This window comes from Capra hircus (genome assembly GCF_001704415.2).
Source record: "Capra hircus breed San Clemente chromosome X unlocalized genomic scaffold, ASM170441v1, whole genome shotgun sequence".
NCBI classification, from domain to species: domain Eukaryota; kingdom Metazoa; phylum Chordata; class Mammalia; order Artiodactyla; family Bovidae; genus Capra; species Capra hircus.
In genome coordinates this window covers 64,581,001-64,595,274 of record NW_017189516.1, presented here as the reverse complement: position 1 = coordinate 64,595,274, position 14,274 = coordinate 64,581,001, and positions in this window count along the sequence as shown.

The window sequence follows — 14,274 nt, the reverse complement described above, 5'->3', positions numbered from 1 at the left end:
AATGTGAGCGGTCATGACCAAAACTACTTTTCACCTCCACACTTTATAGCGGGTGCCACTGTAAATTCATAATTTTACAAAATGGATCCATTTATGCTATAGAGTCCAGAGCCAATCTTTTCTAAAGCATCTTATTTCGCTCTGTAGGAATCCCCTGATTTATTACATTTTAGGACTTGGTGAGGTCTGAATGCTCCCACACAGTATAGAAATTGCGTCTACAAATTGCCTGTCCCCCTTTGATGGGTTCGCCCTGCGAGTTAGGAATGTTGCATTTCACCTGAGCTATTTATCCAGAGTTATTGAAAAAGGATAAAAAAATAAAAAGAAAAATGGTTCTCTACAAAGATGTTTCCTTAATCAGATTTACTTCAACACAATGGGCTACGTTTCTACTGTTGTGATTCACTACTGGCCATATTTTAAGAAATTGAATAAGCATAATTCAATCAGGCATGTTTTTTTTTTTTCAATAGTTCCAAAAGTTCAGAAGGGAGGAGCATATAAATTAAGGCATTAAAGATGGTCTTGGAAAAGCATATTCAGTATGTCATGAATTTATCAGTTTTTCAGGATGAATGAAAGTTTCTCAAAGGCCTTTGGCCATGAGAGACTAGCTGTTTAATTTCAGAGTTTGCACATCCTCCCAACTAATCACACTGCCTTTGTCATACAAGATAGGTGTTTTTTTTTTTTTTTTCTTGTAGTCTTATTTACCAAGCTCCTGGAGAAGGAAATGTCAACCCACTTCAGTATTCTTGCCTGGAGAATCCCATGGATGGAGGAGCCTGGCGGGCTACAGTCCATGGGGTCGCAAAGAGTCGGACACGACTGAGCGACTTCACTTCACGTCACTTCCCTTTACCAAGCTATGCTTTTATAGAAGGATTTTCTCCCAGGCGTTGATGGAGGTGTTCTTCAATGCTTCTGTGAAAATCTGGAGCATCTGCTATTTGCATTCAGGTTTATTTTCACCTGCAATGTAATTAATTCACTTCGTTGTTGCTTACTTGCAAAGTCATCCTAAGACTCTCTGTGACCCCGTGGAGTGTAGCCCGCCAGGCTCCTCCATCCATGGGATTCTCCAGGCAAGACTACTGGAGTGGGTTGACATTTCCTTCTCCAAGAGATCTTGCTGGTCTAGGGGTGGAACCTGTGTCTCCTGCATGGGCAGCTGGGTTCTTTACCACTAGCGCCAGCTGGAAAGTCCTTATCTGGGTGGATAAGCACATAGATATTGATCCTTTCCGCAAATTAAGTGCAACCAGGAATTTATCTTTTTCCCACCTGAGTACCAGCATTTCCCGTCTTGGTAACAGTATTTGCTATGCTTCTGGTTCTTTCTGCTTTAATACCCGGATAACTTTTTTGCTCCATATATACATATGTTTTAACTTTCCCTCTTGTTTCTGCTATTTTAGGACTCCTGGAATTGTCAGAAGAGTAGGTGTTCGTTAAATGCTCTGTGAAGACTGAAAGAACCAACAAGTTGTATCAGTGTTTCTTTCTTGCACTTTATAGTTTCTATGTTTTCTCTTGGACATTTAAAAAAAAATGTTTTTGGCCAAGTCACGAGGCATGTGGAAGCTTAGCTCCCGGATCACAGACAGACCTCTGCTCCCTGCATTGGAAGGCAGAGTCTCAACCCCTGGACCACCGGGTAAGTCCCTCCCCTTGGACATTTTTGTTACGAGTGTCCTCCTCCAACATACAATCCAGCTGGGGGAAATCTTTGGAGTGTTTCCTCATATCCCATCTTTTGTTTCTGCCTAGATTCAAATGGGGGCTTCCCAGGTATCTCACTTGTAAAGAATCTGCCTGCCAGCACAGGAGACTCCAGCTCAGTCACTGCACTGGGAAGATCCCCTGGAGCAGGCGATGGCACCCTACTCCAGTGCTCTTGCCTGGAAAATCCCATGGACGGAGGAGCCTGGTGGGCTGCAGTCCATGGGGTTGCTGAGGGCCGGACACGACTGAGCGACTTGACTTTCACTTTTCGCTTTCATGCATTGGAGAAGGAAATGGCAACCCACTCCAGTGTTCTTGCCTGGAGAATCCCAGGGATGGGGGAGCCTGGTGGGCTGCCGTCTATGAGGTTGCACAGAGTCGGACACGACTGAAGCGACTTAGCAGCAGCAGTAGCAGAAAAAAATAACACTCCCATGGACAGAGGAATCACATGGGACAGAGGAGTCACAAAGGGTCCCAAAGAGTTGGACACAACTGAACAAATACCACTCACATTTTTCACTCTTGTTTTCTTTAAAACTGTAAATATAGCATATTTACGGTAGGCTGATGTGAGGGACCTTTTTTTGCATTATGGCTCATAACCATAGTTATTTCTGTCTTGTCTTTATTCCTGTGACTTTAATGACTTGTGACTTTAATTATTCTTGTGACTTAATCTTTAAATTTCTGAAGGTATTTCTGTAAAATATATCTGACCATAATTCAAATTAACTTTTACATAACACAACCCGAGTTTGGTTACAGCTTCATATTAACACATTTACAATTCATATTCTAATTTAAAAATAATAGAGCCGAAGAACAAATTTATATTCCTAATTGGCAAGGTCGCTGCATATATTAGCACAGATGGAATCGTAATTATTTTTGAAATTACACTAACAACTAATTTTCTCCTCAAAAGTCTAATGAATTTAATTTAATCCAAAATAGCTTATTGGACTCACTGTCCTATGATTTACAACCTTTTTTCCTTGTTAGCAATAATTTCGTCTCAGCCCTTATGATCTTAGAGGCGGAGGTATTTCTGAGATGCATCTAAATTGTGTTTGTTCAAACAAGCATTTCATTTCCAGCTTACCCAACTGCCTTATCATCTTATGTTCTCAATCTCTACCACAGTTCTTACTTTTTAGCTATCAGGAGATAAACACATAGATGGGTAGTGACTTGTATTTCTTTTTCATTATATGATTTCTTTGGCTTTGGGCTACAATTAAAATCTGGTGTCTGGGAAGTCCCTGGTGGCAGAGCAGATAGGAATCTGTGTTCCAGTGCAGGAGACATGGGCTCGATCCCCCATCCAGGAAGATTCCACAGTAAGCAGAGCAGTTAAGCCCGTGAGCCACAAGTACTTGAGCATACACACCCCAACGAGAAGTAGCCCCTGCTCTCCACAGCTGGAGAAAGCCCTCACACAGCAATGAAGACCCAGTGCAAGCAAAAAATTAAATACATAGTTTTTTAAAAAGACATTTACATTAAAAATCTGTTATTTCGATTTGTTTGGGATCAGATGCCTTTACAATGTCGTTGTTAAAATGCAGCTTGTTTAAAGATATTTATTATAATACAGGGATTTCCCTGGTGGCTGAGTCAGTAAAGAATCTGCCTGCAATGCAGGAGACCGGGGTTTGATCCCTGGTTTGGGAAGATCCCCTGGAGAAGGAAACGGCAACCCACTCCATTATTCTTGCCTGGAGACTCCCAGTGACAGAGGAGCCTGGCGGGCCATAGTCCATGGCGTCACAGAGAGTCAGACAGGACGGAGCGACTAACACACACACACACACACACACACACACACACACACACACACACACACATATTATAACACAGACGCTGCACACACACACACTAAAACACAGACCCTACACACACACACACATTATAACACAGATGCTGCACACACACACACAATAAAACACAGATGTTACACACAGACACACACACACATTATAACACAGATGCTACACACACACACACACACAGTATAACACAGATGCTACACACACACACACACATTATAGCGCAGATGCTACACACATACACACAGTATGACATGGATGCTACACACACACGCACATTAAAACACAGACCCTACACACACACACACATTATAACACAGATGCTGCACGCACACACACACACACACACACACACAGACACACACATTATAACACAGACGCTACGATGAGAGTGAGGTAAAATGTTTTCCTTTAGAGCTGACTATTTAAGAGCATTCTTTATTTCTGCAATGTCTTTCTTTTTTTGTAAAGGGGAATGTCCTCCTCCACATCAGTGAGAGACTTGAATTTCATCACCAATGTGCCTTTTCTCCTAAGTCACTAGGATCCGCTTCTCTTAGAATTCTTTTCATATTTCTGTTAGTGGAAATGCAACTTTATTAAAGAACTAACTATGACCTGCTGTCCAGCACAGGGAACTTGCTCAATACTCTGTAATAACCTGATCGTCACCAGGGGGAAGGATGGGGGAAGGAATAGCTAGAGAGTTTGGGATGGACCTGGACACACTGCTGTATTTAACATGGAGAACCAGCAAGGACCTGCTGTCCAGCACAGAGAACTCTGCTCCATGTCACACGGCAGCCTGGATGGGAGGGGAGTTTGGGAGAGAACAGATACATCCATATGGATGGCTGAGTCTCTTCACTGTTCACCTGAAACTATCACATCATTGCTAACTGGCTAGACTTCAACACGACATAAAAAGTTAAGGAAAAACCCTGGCCAATTTAGCAGGTGTGGTGTTATCATGGGCAAGGATGTTCCTTCAGCCCCTGTGTCTTACCTAAGTTCTGCACACCAAACAGAATAAACTCTTGACACCTATGATGTGTGTGGAGGACCAGAAGGACTTTCTCTGCATATCCAAGACCATCAGAGAATTGCCAAAGGTATTCCCCGAGAGAGAGGAACGTGACTTGGAATTTCTTCCCTTCAATCATGACTTTGGAGGTAAGGCTGAAGAAAGTCATGCGATGTCTAGTTTGTGTGAGCTGAGCTGTGTGGCTGAGAGTAAAGAATTTCCAGTGGGTTGTGCCTATGTTTCTCCTAAGGATATGTTTCTTTGTTAATGTGGGTGATGAAGGTCCCTTATGACACCTGCCTCTAGCTCTCAAAAGCAAAGATCAGTACATCATTGATTACAGATCAAAATAGTGTTTGTGTATATATACTTCCTTTGCAGTCCCGAAGTCAGGACTTTGCCTTTCAATGCGTCAGGTGGGGGTTCAATCTGTGGTCAGGGAGCTAAGATCCTGCACGTATCAAGGACAAAAAAACACAAGGTAAGAAACAGAAGCAATATTCAACAGCAACAAATTCAATAAAGACTTAAAAAAGAAATGGTCCAGATCCAAAAAATCTTCTCTTCTCTGTTGCCTTAACTAGGACTTCCAACAAGGAAACCATAAACAAGATGGAAAGACAACCCTCAGATGGTGGGAGAAAGTAATATCAGATGAAACAATTGGGAAAGGATTAATTTGCAAAAAATACAAGCAGCTCATGCAATACAGTACCAGAAAAACAAACAACCCAACCAAAAACTGGGCAAAAGGACTAAACAGACATTTCTCCAAAGAAGAGTCACAGATGGCTAACAGACACAGGAAAAGATGCTCAACGTCGCTCATTATCAGAGAAATGCAAATCGCAACTACAATGAAATATCAACTCACAGCAGTCAGGACGTCCGTCATCAAAAAGCCTACCAGCAATAAAAGCCGGAGAAGGTGTGGAGAAAACGGAACCCTCTTACACCGTTGGTAGAAATGTAAGGTGATAACAGTTGCCGGGAGAACAGGATGGATGTTCCTTAAAGAAAAAAGACGCAAACAAGGAATAACAGTACTATCAGTTCAGCTCAGTTCAGTCCAGTCGCTCAGTCGTGTCCGACTCTTTGCGACCCCATGAATCGCAGCACGCCAGGCCTCCCTGTCCATCACCAACTTCCAGAGTGCACTCAGACTCACGTCCATCGAGTCCGTGATGCCATCCAGCCATCTCATCCTCGGTCGTCCCCTTCTCCTCCTGCCCCCGATCCCTCGCAGCATCAGAGTCTTTTCCAATGAGTCAACTCTTCGCATGAGGTGGCCAAAGTACTGGAGTTTCAGCGTCAGCATCAGTCCTTTCAATGAACACCCAGGACTGGTCTCCTTTAGGATGGACTGATTGGATCTCCTTGCAGTTCAAGGGACTCTCAAGAGTCTTCTCCAACACCACAGTTCAAAAGCATCAGTTCTTCAGTGCTCAGCTTTCTTCACAGTCCAACTCTCACATCCATACATGACCACAGAAAAAACCATAGCCTTGACTAGACGGACCTTTGTTGGCAAAGTAATGTCTCTGCTTTTGAATATCCTATCTAGGTTGGACATAACTTTCCTTCCAAGGAGTAAGCGTCTTTTAATTCCATGCAGCAGTCACCATCTGCAGTGATTTTGGAGCCCCCCAAAAATAAAGTCTGACACTGTTTCCACTGTTTCCTCATCTATTTCCCATGAAGTGATGGGACCAGATGCCATGATCTTCATTTCCTGAATGTTGAGCTTTAAGCCAACTTACTTAATAGTACAATATGACCCAACAAACCCATTACTGGACATATACCCAGAGAAATCCATAACTGAAAAAGACACATGTACCCCTATGTTCATGCAGCAGTATTTTACAATAGCTGGGACACAGAAGCAACCTAGATGTCCTTCAGCAGATGAGCGGATAAAGAAGCCGTGGTACATACATACAATGGAATAATACTCAGCCATAAAAAAGGGACCATAAAAGAAAAAAGGAGTATTTGAGTGAGTTCTAATAAAGTCAATGAACATAGAACCTATTATACAGAGTGTAGTAAGCGAGAAAGAGAAAAATATCTTATTTTAATGCAAATCTGTGGATTCTAGATGGCCAGTGGGAATTTGCTATATGACTTGGACCTCAAATCAGAGCACTGTGCCAGCCGAGAGGGGTGGGATGAAATCGGAGGTGAGAGGGAGGCTCAAGAGGGAGGGGACACGTGTGTACCCACTGCTGATGCATGTTGACGTCTGGCAGAAATCAACACAATACTGCTACCCAATTATTCTTCGGTTAAAAATAAATACATCTTTAAAAATACTTGAAAAAAATAAGATAAATAAACAGTGTATGGAGAACTGCGATCATCTTTTCTATGAGTTTATGCAATCATCTTTTCTATGAGTTTAGCCCTTGCGGCTCAGCTGGTAAAGAATCTGCCTGCAATGTGGGAGACCTGGGTTCAGTCCCCATGTTGGGACAATCCCCTGGAGAAGGGAAAGGCTACCCACTCTAGTATTCTTGGGCTTCCCTGGTGGCTCAGCTGGTAAAGAATCCACCTGCAATGTGGGAGACCTGGGTTCGATCCCTGGGTTGGGAAGATCCCCTGCAGAAGGGAAAGGCTACCCGCTCCAGTATTCTGGCCTGGAGAATTCCATGCAGTGTATAAATAATCTGTGGGGTTACAAAGAGCTGGACAAGACTGAGCGACTTCACTTCACTTGTCTCTTCATCCATTATAACCGGCTCATCACAGTAAATAAGGAGGAAAGTGTTCCATTCTTCTCCGTCTGACACTTTTCACTGCAGAGAACAGCACTGTAGATAGCAAATGTTTAAAACGTATTTGACTGGATTCTCTTCGATTGTTGCCAGCTTCTTCACTCACTAAGATTCTATTTTACAACCTGTAAATTAGTTTCTGCTTTAGCGTCTGAAATGATCACCGTACTTGAGAAACGGGCTGAAGTTACCAGAGCTGAACCCTGTGAGGATACGCAGAATGTCCCCCAATCATTTTAACGCAGAAATGCGATCATAACAGGTGCTCAAGAGCTAAGGAAAAATATGTGTGAATTCCACGTTACACATTTTCACTTTATGATAAAGAAAGCAGTTGTTGATACCACTTCTGGTGAGTCCATTATAATTTAGCCCTTCTAGACAGGACACTTTTCCATCATACCAGGCAGGATGGCAGATATAATTGATGCTTTCATTGATAATACAAAGGGAATCCATGGATATAATATATAATTATGTTTACGGTTGAAAAATACTCTCACTGTTAATTAAGGAGAAGCAACTGACATGCTGATTTAAGGGGAAAAGAGTCAGAAGGCTAATCTGCTTGGAAATTAGTATTTGCAGGCACTATACATTTTTATTGCAATTTATTGGTCTTCCCCAAATGACGGAATTAATACTTGTAAGATATGAGGCCTGATGCTAGCTGCAAGCAAAAATCCCTAACTAGCATTTATATTGGTCAAGTGTAGACCAGAAATGCAATTATTTCTTTAAACATTTTATTTATTTTTATTGAAGTTTAGTTGATTGACAAGGTTGTTATTAGTCTCAGGTGTACAGGGAAGTGACTCAGTTATCCGTATATAATCTTTTTCAGATCCTTTTCCCTGACAGGTTATTATAAGATATTGAGTTCTGTAATCTGAGCTATACAGTTGGTCTTTGCTGTTTTCTTTACATTTTAAGTTCTCATGCTCAATCGTGTGAAACTCTTTGTGACCCCATAGACTGTAGCCCCCGCCAGGCTCCTCTGTCCATGGGAATTCTCCAGGCAAGAATACTGGAGTGGGTTGCCATTTCTCTTTTCCAGGGGATCTTCCCGACCCAGGGATTGAACCCAGGTCCCCTGCATTGCAGGCAGATTCTTTATCATCTGAGCCACCTTGGAAGCCCTCATTTCACTTGGAGGTTCCTTTTAAAACAAGCAGGAGAGCAAGTCAGGGATGCTCGTGTGAGCTGACAGCCCCTCTTGCAGAATTCTGAACAAGTACCTGATTCAACATGTAAATTAGATACCACTGTGCAGGTCTGTTGGACTGAGTGCAAAAGAATTGATTCTTTTGAACTGTGGTATTGGAGAAGACTCTTGAGAGTCCCTTGGACTGCAAGGAGATCCAAACAGTCCATCCTAAAGAGACCAGTCATGGGTATTCGTTGGAAGGACTGATGTTGAAGCTGAAACTCCAATACTTTGGCCACCTGATGCAAAGAGCTGACTCATTGGAAAAGACCCTGATGCTGGGAAGGACTGAGGACAGGAGGAGAAGGGGACGACAGAGGATGAGATGGTTGGATGGTTGGATCACCGACTCAATGGACATGAGTTTGGGTGAACTCCGGGAGTTGGTGATGAACAGGGAGGCCTGGCCTGCTGCAGTTCATAGGATCGCAAAGAGTCAGACATGACTGAGCGAATGAACTGAACTGAACTGAACTGTGCAGATCTGTAAATCTCTAGGTCCTCAAGAGATATTACATGTAAGACACCGCAAATGATGTTCACTTTAGCTTTTTATTTTTTAGAAAAGGATACACTGTTAAGTCATGCTGGGGGTTATTAATCTTTGGCAATTATATGCAAGCGGGTGTGAGCTTTCTCCTGGCAATGTCCAATTTTCAGGGGATGAACAGCCTTTCCTTTCCCGTGCCCTGTAGTTCATTAAACAATGTCTTGATGTGTGGGTTTATCTCATACCAAGGGTTCTGCCGTTCAGGTTCTGTTAGGAAGATATGTTAACACGGCCCAGCGGTGTTTGAAAAGAAACCTTGAAAGAGTCTTCAGCATCTGAATTGCAGTTTGTAATATTTAACTCTGTGCTTCAGCAGTGAGTGCATATGTATGTACATGTATATATATATTTATGCCATTCCATTCCAGTAACCTGAGGTGGCTCAGATGGTCAAGAATCTGCCTGCAATGCAGGAGACCCCAGTTCAATTCCTGGGTCAGGAAGATCCCCTGGAGAAGGGGATGACAACCCACTGCAGTCTTCTTGGGCTCCCCTGGTGCCTCAGTGGTAAAAAGTCCACCTGCCAACGCAGGAGACCCGGGTTCAATCCCTGGGCGGGGAAGATCCCCTGGAGATGGGAATGGCAACCCACTCCAGTATTCTGGCCTGGAGAATCCCATGGACAGAGGAGCCTGGTGGACTTCAGTCCATAGGGTCCCAGAGGGTCAGACGTGACTTGGTGACTAAGGAATAGCAACCCTTAGTTTACCTGGACCTTGAAGCCTAAAGCCAGCTTCCTTTGCCCTGCTCTTTCTGCAAACGCGTTTGGTCTTTGTAGAAGATGGTACCTAAACTGGAGTTCTAAGCCCCCGCAGGGAGCTACTCTTCTTTCCCTGGGTAACTCCCTTGTATACATGAGGTAGAGGTGTGAATTGATTTGTGTTTCTCTTATTCATCTGTCTTATATCACAAGGATGTCAGCCAGGAAAGTCTACTCAAAGCAGTTCCTGAAATGGTCTTTCAGCTGTTACGCTGGCAACCAGCACACACATCTGCGACTTGAGAAATCGAAATGTAAACGGGTGTGGGGGTAGGATTCTCCTAAGCCCTGTAAAAAGGGGCTTCCATGGTGGCTCAGAGGGTCAAGAATCTACGTGCCAGTACAGGAGGCCTGGGTTCGATCCCTGGAACTGGAAGATCCCCTGCAGGGGCACATGGCAACCCACTCCACTGTTCTTGCCTAGAGAATCCCATGGACAGAGAAGCCTGGTGGGCTGCAGCCCATGGCATTGTAGATTTGGACGGGACTTAGGGACTAAAAATGAGTAAGCCAAACAAAGCAAAGTTCCCGTCTTCGTACGGAAACTGAAGAGGTTCAGTGACAAAGCGAATGACTCCATAAAGAGAATTAAGGGAAAGTTCACGGAACTGTCTGATTGCAGTTGATCGTATCTTTGGGGAAGGAACCATGGAAAACCCTCTGGTCATTTTAATTATTCACGTTGCCCGGAGACAAAGCCTTTCCCTGGGAGAGTGACAGAATGATGTCCGCTGATTGCATCCTGGCTTACGGCAGACAATTACAGAACCCAGCTACCGTTCCAAACTGTGTCGGCAGACCGGTGACCTAATTTGATCCCCGTGAATCAGCTGTGCAAAACGAACCCAGGTTCCGGGACACATTTACACAGAAGGAAGGAAACTGAAGCAGGCCCCTCAAGGAATGGGATGTTGAAGCCGCAAAAAGGCAACAAATGGACAGAAAGCTACCGAAGATTGCGCTGATGAGGGGAAAAGTCAGGACTCATTTCCTCAATCCGTCCAGTTTCTCTTCAGCTCCTACTAGCATTTCGCCACACGGTCTGTCGTTCAGCTGATCAGTCGTGTCCGACTCTCTGGGACCCCATGGACCGCAGCACGCCAGGCCTCCCTGTCCATCACCAACTCTGGGAGCTTGCTCACACTCATGCCCATCGAGTCGGTGATGCCATCCAACCATCTCATCCTCTGTCGTCCCCTTCTCCTCCTGCCTTCAATCCTTCCCAGCATCAGGGTCTTTCCCAATGAGTCAGCTCTTCGCATCAGGGGGCCAAAGGATTGGAGCTTCAGTGTCAGTCCTTCCAATGAATATTCAGGGTTGATCTCTTCTACGATTGTTCCATAGGCAGATGTCTCTTTAAAATTTTTGACCTAAAATCTAACTATTCTGTTTCCAACGGAAAGAGTGCCATCACCTGAACTGACCCAGGTTCTTATATTTTAAGTGGAGCATCTCTGTGGGTGGAAAGAGATGAACAAAAAATAAAAAAAATAAAAGGTAAAAAGCTATGAGCTACAAGGCATGGTCACTTCCCAGACACGAATAGCAAATACTGTCCTTGGCAAACACTAACACTGAGTTTAAACGAAAAGAACAAAGGAGAAGATGATGCCTAGTCTCACCATTACTGTTTAAGGCGGCCTTGGAGACTTTTCCAGTGACTCATTGGAAAAGACTCTGATGCTGGGAGCGGTTGGAGGCAGGAGGAGAAGGGGACGGCATAGGATGAGATGGCTGGATGACATCAGTGACTCGATGGACGTGAGTCTGAGTGAACTCCGGGAGTTGGTGATGGACAGGGAGGCCTGGCGTGCTGCGATTCATGGGGTCGCAAAGAGTCGGACACGACTGAGCGACTGAACTGAACTGAACTGGAGACTTTTAGCAGATAGAGTGAAACAAGAACAAATTAGTGGTATGAACATTGTGAGTGGATGACACAGTTCTTGTTTTTTTTCCTGGCAATATAATCATATACGTATAAAATTCTCACTCATCCATAGAAATAAATATTGGAGTTCATATTAGATTTAGGAAAACTAGCTAGATACAGAGAATTATCTTTAAAAAAATAATACTTTTCTAGCCATGCAGATAAAGTGAATATAAAAATAGTAATGGTGGTTGGTAAGAAAATAATATTTTTATTATGAATTGTGAATAGCATATACATGCCATGTGTGTCCAACTCTTTGCAACTATATATATATCTAGCTACTATATATATATATATCGAGTATATACATATATATACATATATATATATATTGAGTTATCTAGTATATAACTATATACTAGTTATAGATCTCTCTGCTCAGTCACCCAGTTGTGCCTAACTCTTTGCAACCTCATGGACTGTAACCCAGCAGGCTCGTCTATCCATGGGGTTTCCCAGACAAGAATACTGGAGTGGGGTGCCATTCCCTTCTGCAGGGGATCTTTCTGACCCAGGAATCAAACCCGGGTCTCCTGCATTGCTGGTGTATTCTTTACCAACTGAGCTACCAGGGAAACCCTGTATTATATATATATATACACACACACACATATATATTCTATCAATAGCTCTCTATTGATATATATTTTATATATATATAAAAATATATATAAAATATATATAATATATATATTTTATATGCAAATGAAATATGTATAAAATATTCTCTGTTAGAGGCACAGAGCTTTCCATACAGTTCTATATTTCCATGCATTTACAGCTTAAATCAACACACACATGCAGAAATATAAATCAACACACACACACACACACACATATGTCCATGAATATACACATTCAGATGCATAGTTTCAGTGTGTGTCTAGGTCACCTGCGTGTCTGCATATTCCTTTCTGGAGCTTCTGTTAAATTCAGTTGAAAGGACATTGACCTCTTTCCCAATTAAGGTTGTGGATGAGTCCAACAACTCATTAGTAATTATTTCACCTTGTTAATAATACGAACCCAGCTACCAGGTGACTTTTTTTTTTCCCACTTTTCTGTTGCCCTAGTCCCTTCATAGTCGGAGAAGGCACTGGCTCCCCACTCCAGTGCTCTCGCCTGGAAAATCCCATGGACAGAGAAGCCTGGTAGGCTTGCAGTCCATGGGGTCGCTGAGGGTCAGACACGACTGAGCGACTTCACTTTCACTTGTCACTTTCATGCATTGGAGAAGGACACGGCAAGCCACTCCAGTGTTCTTGCCTGGAGAATCCCAGGGATGCGGGAGCCTGGTGGCCTGCCATCTATGGGGTCGCACAGAGTCGGACACGGCTGAAGTGACTTAGCATCCCTTCATAGTTACTCTCAAACAAACCCTCTGACATAGCTGTGAGTTCCTGGGACATTCCCCTGTTTTTTTTTTTTTTTTTAATTTAAAGTACTTAATCATTTTTAAAATTTGTTAAAAATTTATTTTTAATTGGAAGATAATTGCTTTATAATGTTGTGTGAGTTCCTGCTGTCCAATGTGACTCAGCCATAGGAATACATGTATCTCCTATCCCTTGAACCCCCCTCCTAGCTCCACCCCCCACACACTCCACCCTACCCCTCCAGGCTGTCATTTATTTATTTGGGTGAAGCTGAAGCTCCAATGCTTTGGCCACCTGATGCCAAGAGCTGACTCACTGGAAAAGACCCTGATGCTGGGAAAGATTGAAGGCAGGAGGAGAAGGGGACGACAGAGGATGAGATGGTTGGATGGCATCACTGACTCCAGGGACGTGAGTTTGGGTAAATTCTGCGAGTTGGTGATGGACAGGGAGGCCGGGCATGCTGTGGTCCTTGGGGTTCCAGAGAGTCGGACACGACTGAGCAGCTGAACTGAACAGAAGGGGGTCTTGGTTGACGCACACCTGACCTTTACTTGTGGTATGTTGTAACTACTTCCCTGACCGGGGGTCAAACCCCGGCCCTGCGCACTGGGAGCTCAGAATGCCAGCCACTGAGCCAGCAGGGAAGTCCGTCCCCTATGTCTACATAACTACCAGCGTTCTCCATCATGTGCTTTGGTGACAATTCTACCTCCTTATGTATTGTTACTTGAAACAAGCAAAACAAAAATCTTACATCCGATGCGATTTACCATGGAACATGACAGGTAAGGCTGACAACGTGAATTAGACTATTAATATACTTCTCATTTTTCCCCAATCAAATTAATGATTAAATGGACTAATCAGTTGAATGTATTTGCTCATTGACTGTAACTCAGTTATCACTTTTCCATACTTTAGCATGAAGACTTACAAGGTAATAGATTTTTTTTTTCCTTCTGCAAGTGAAAAGGAAATTGGGTCCCTTTGAAAATTATAAGGAGAAAAATCCCCTTTTAATGAAATTGCAGTTGTTCACACTGTTCTACTGTGGTACCATCCACAGCACAGTTTACGACAG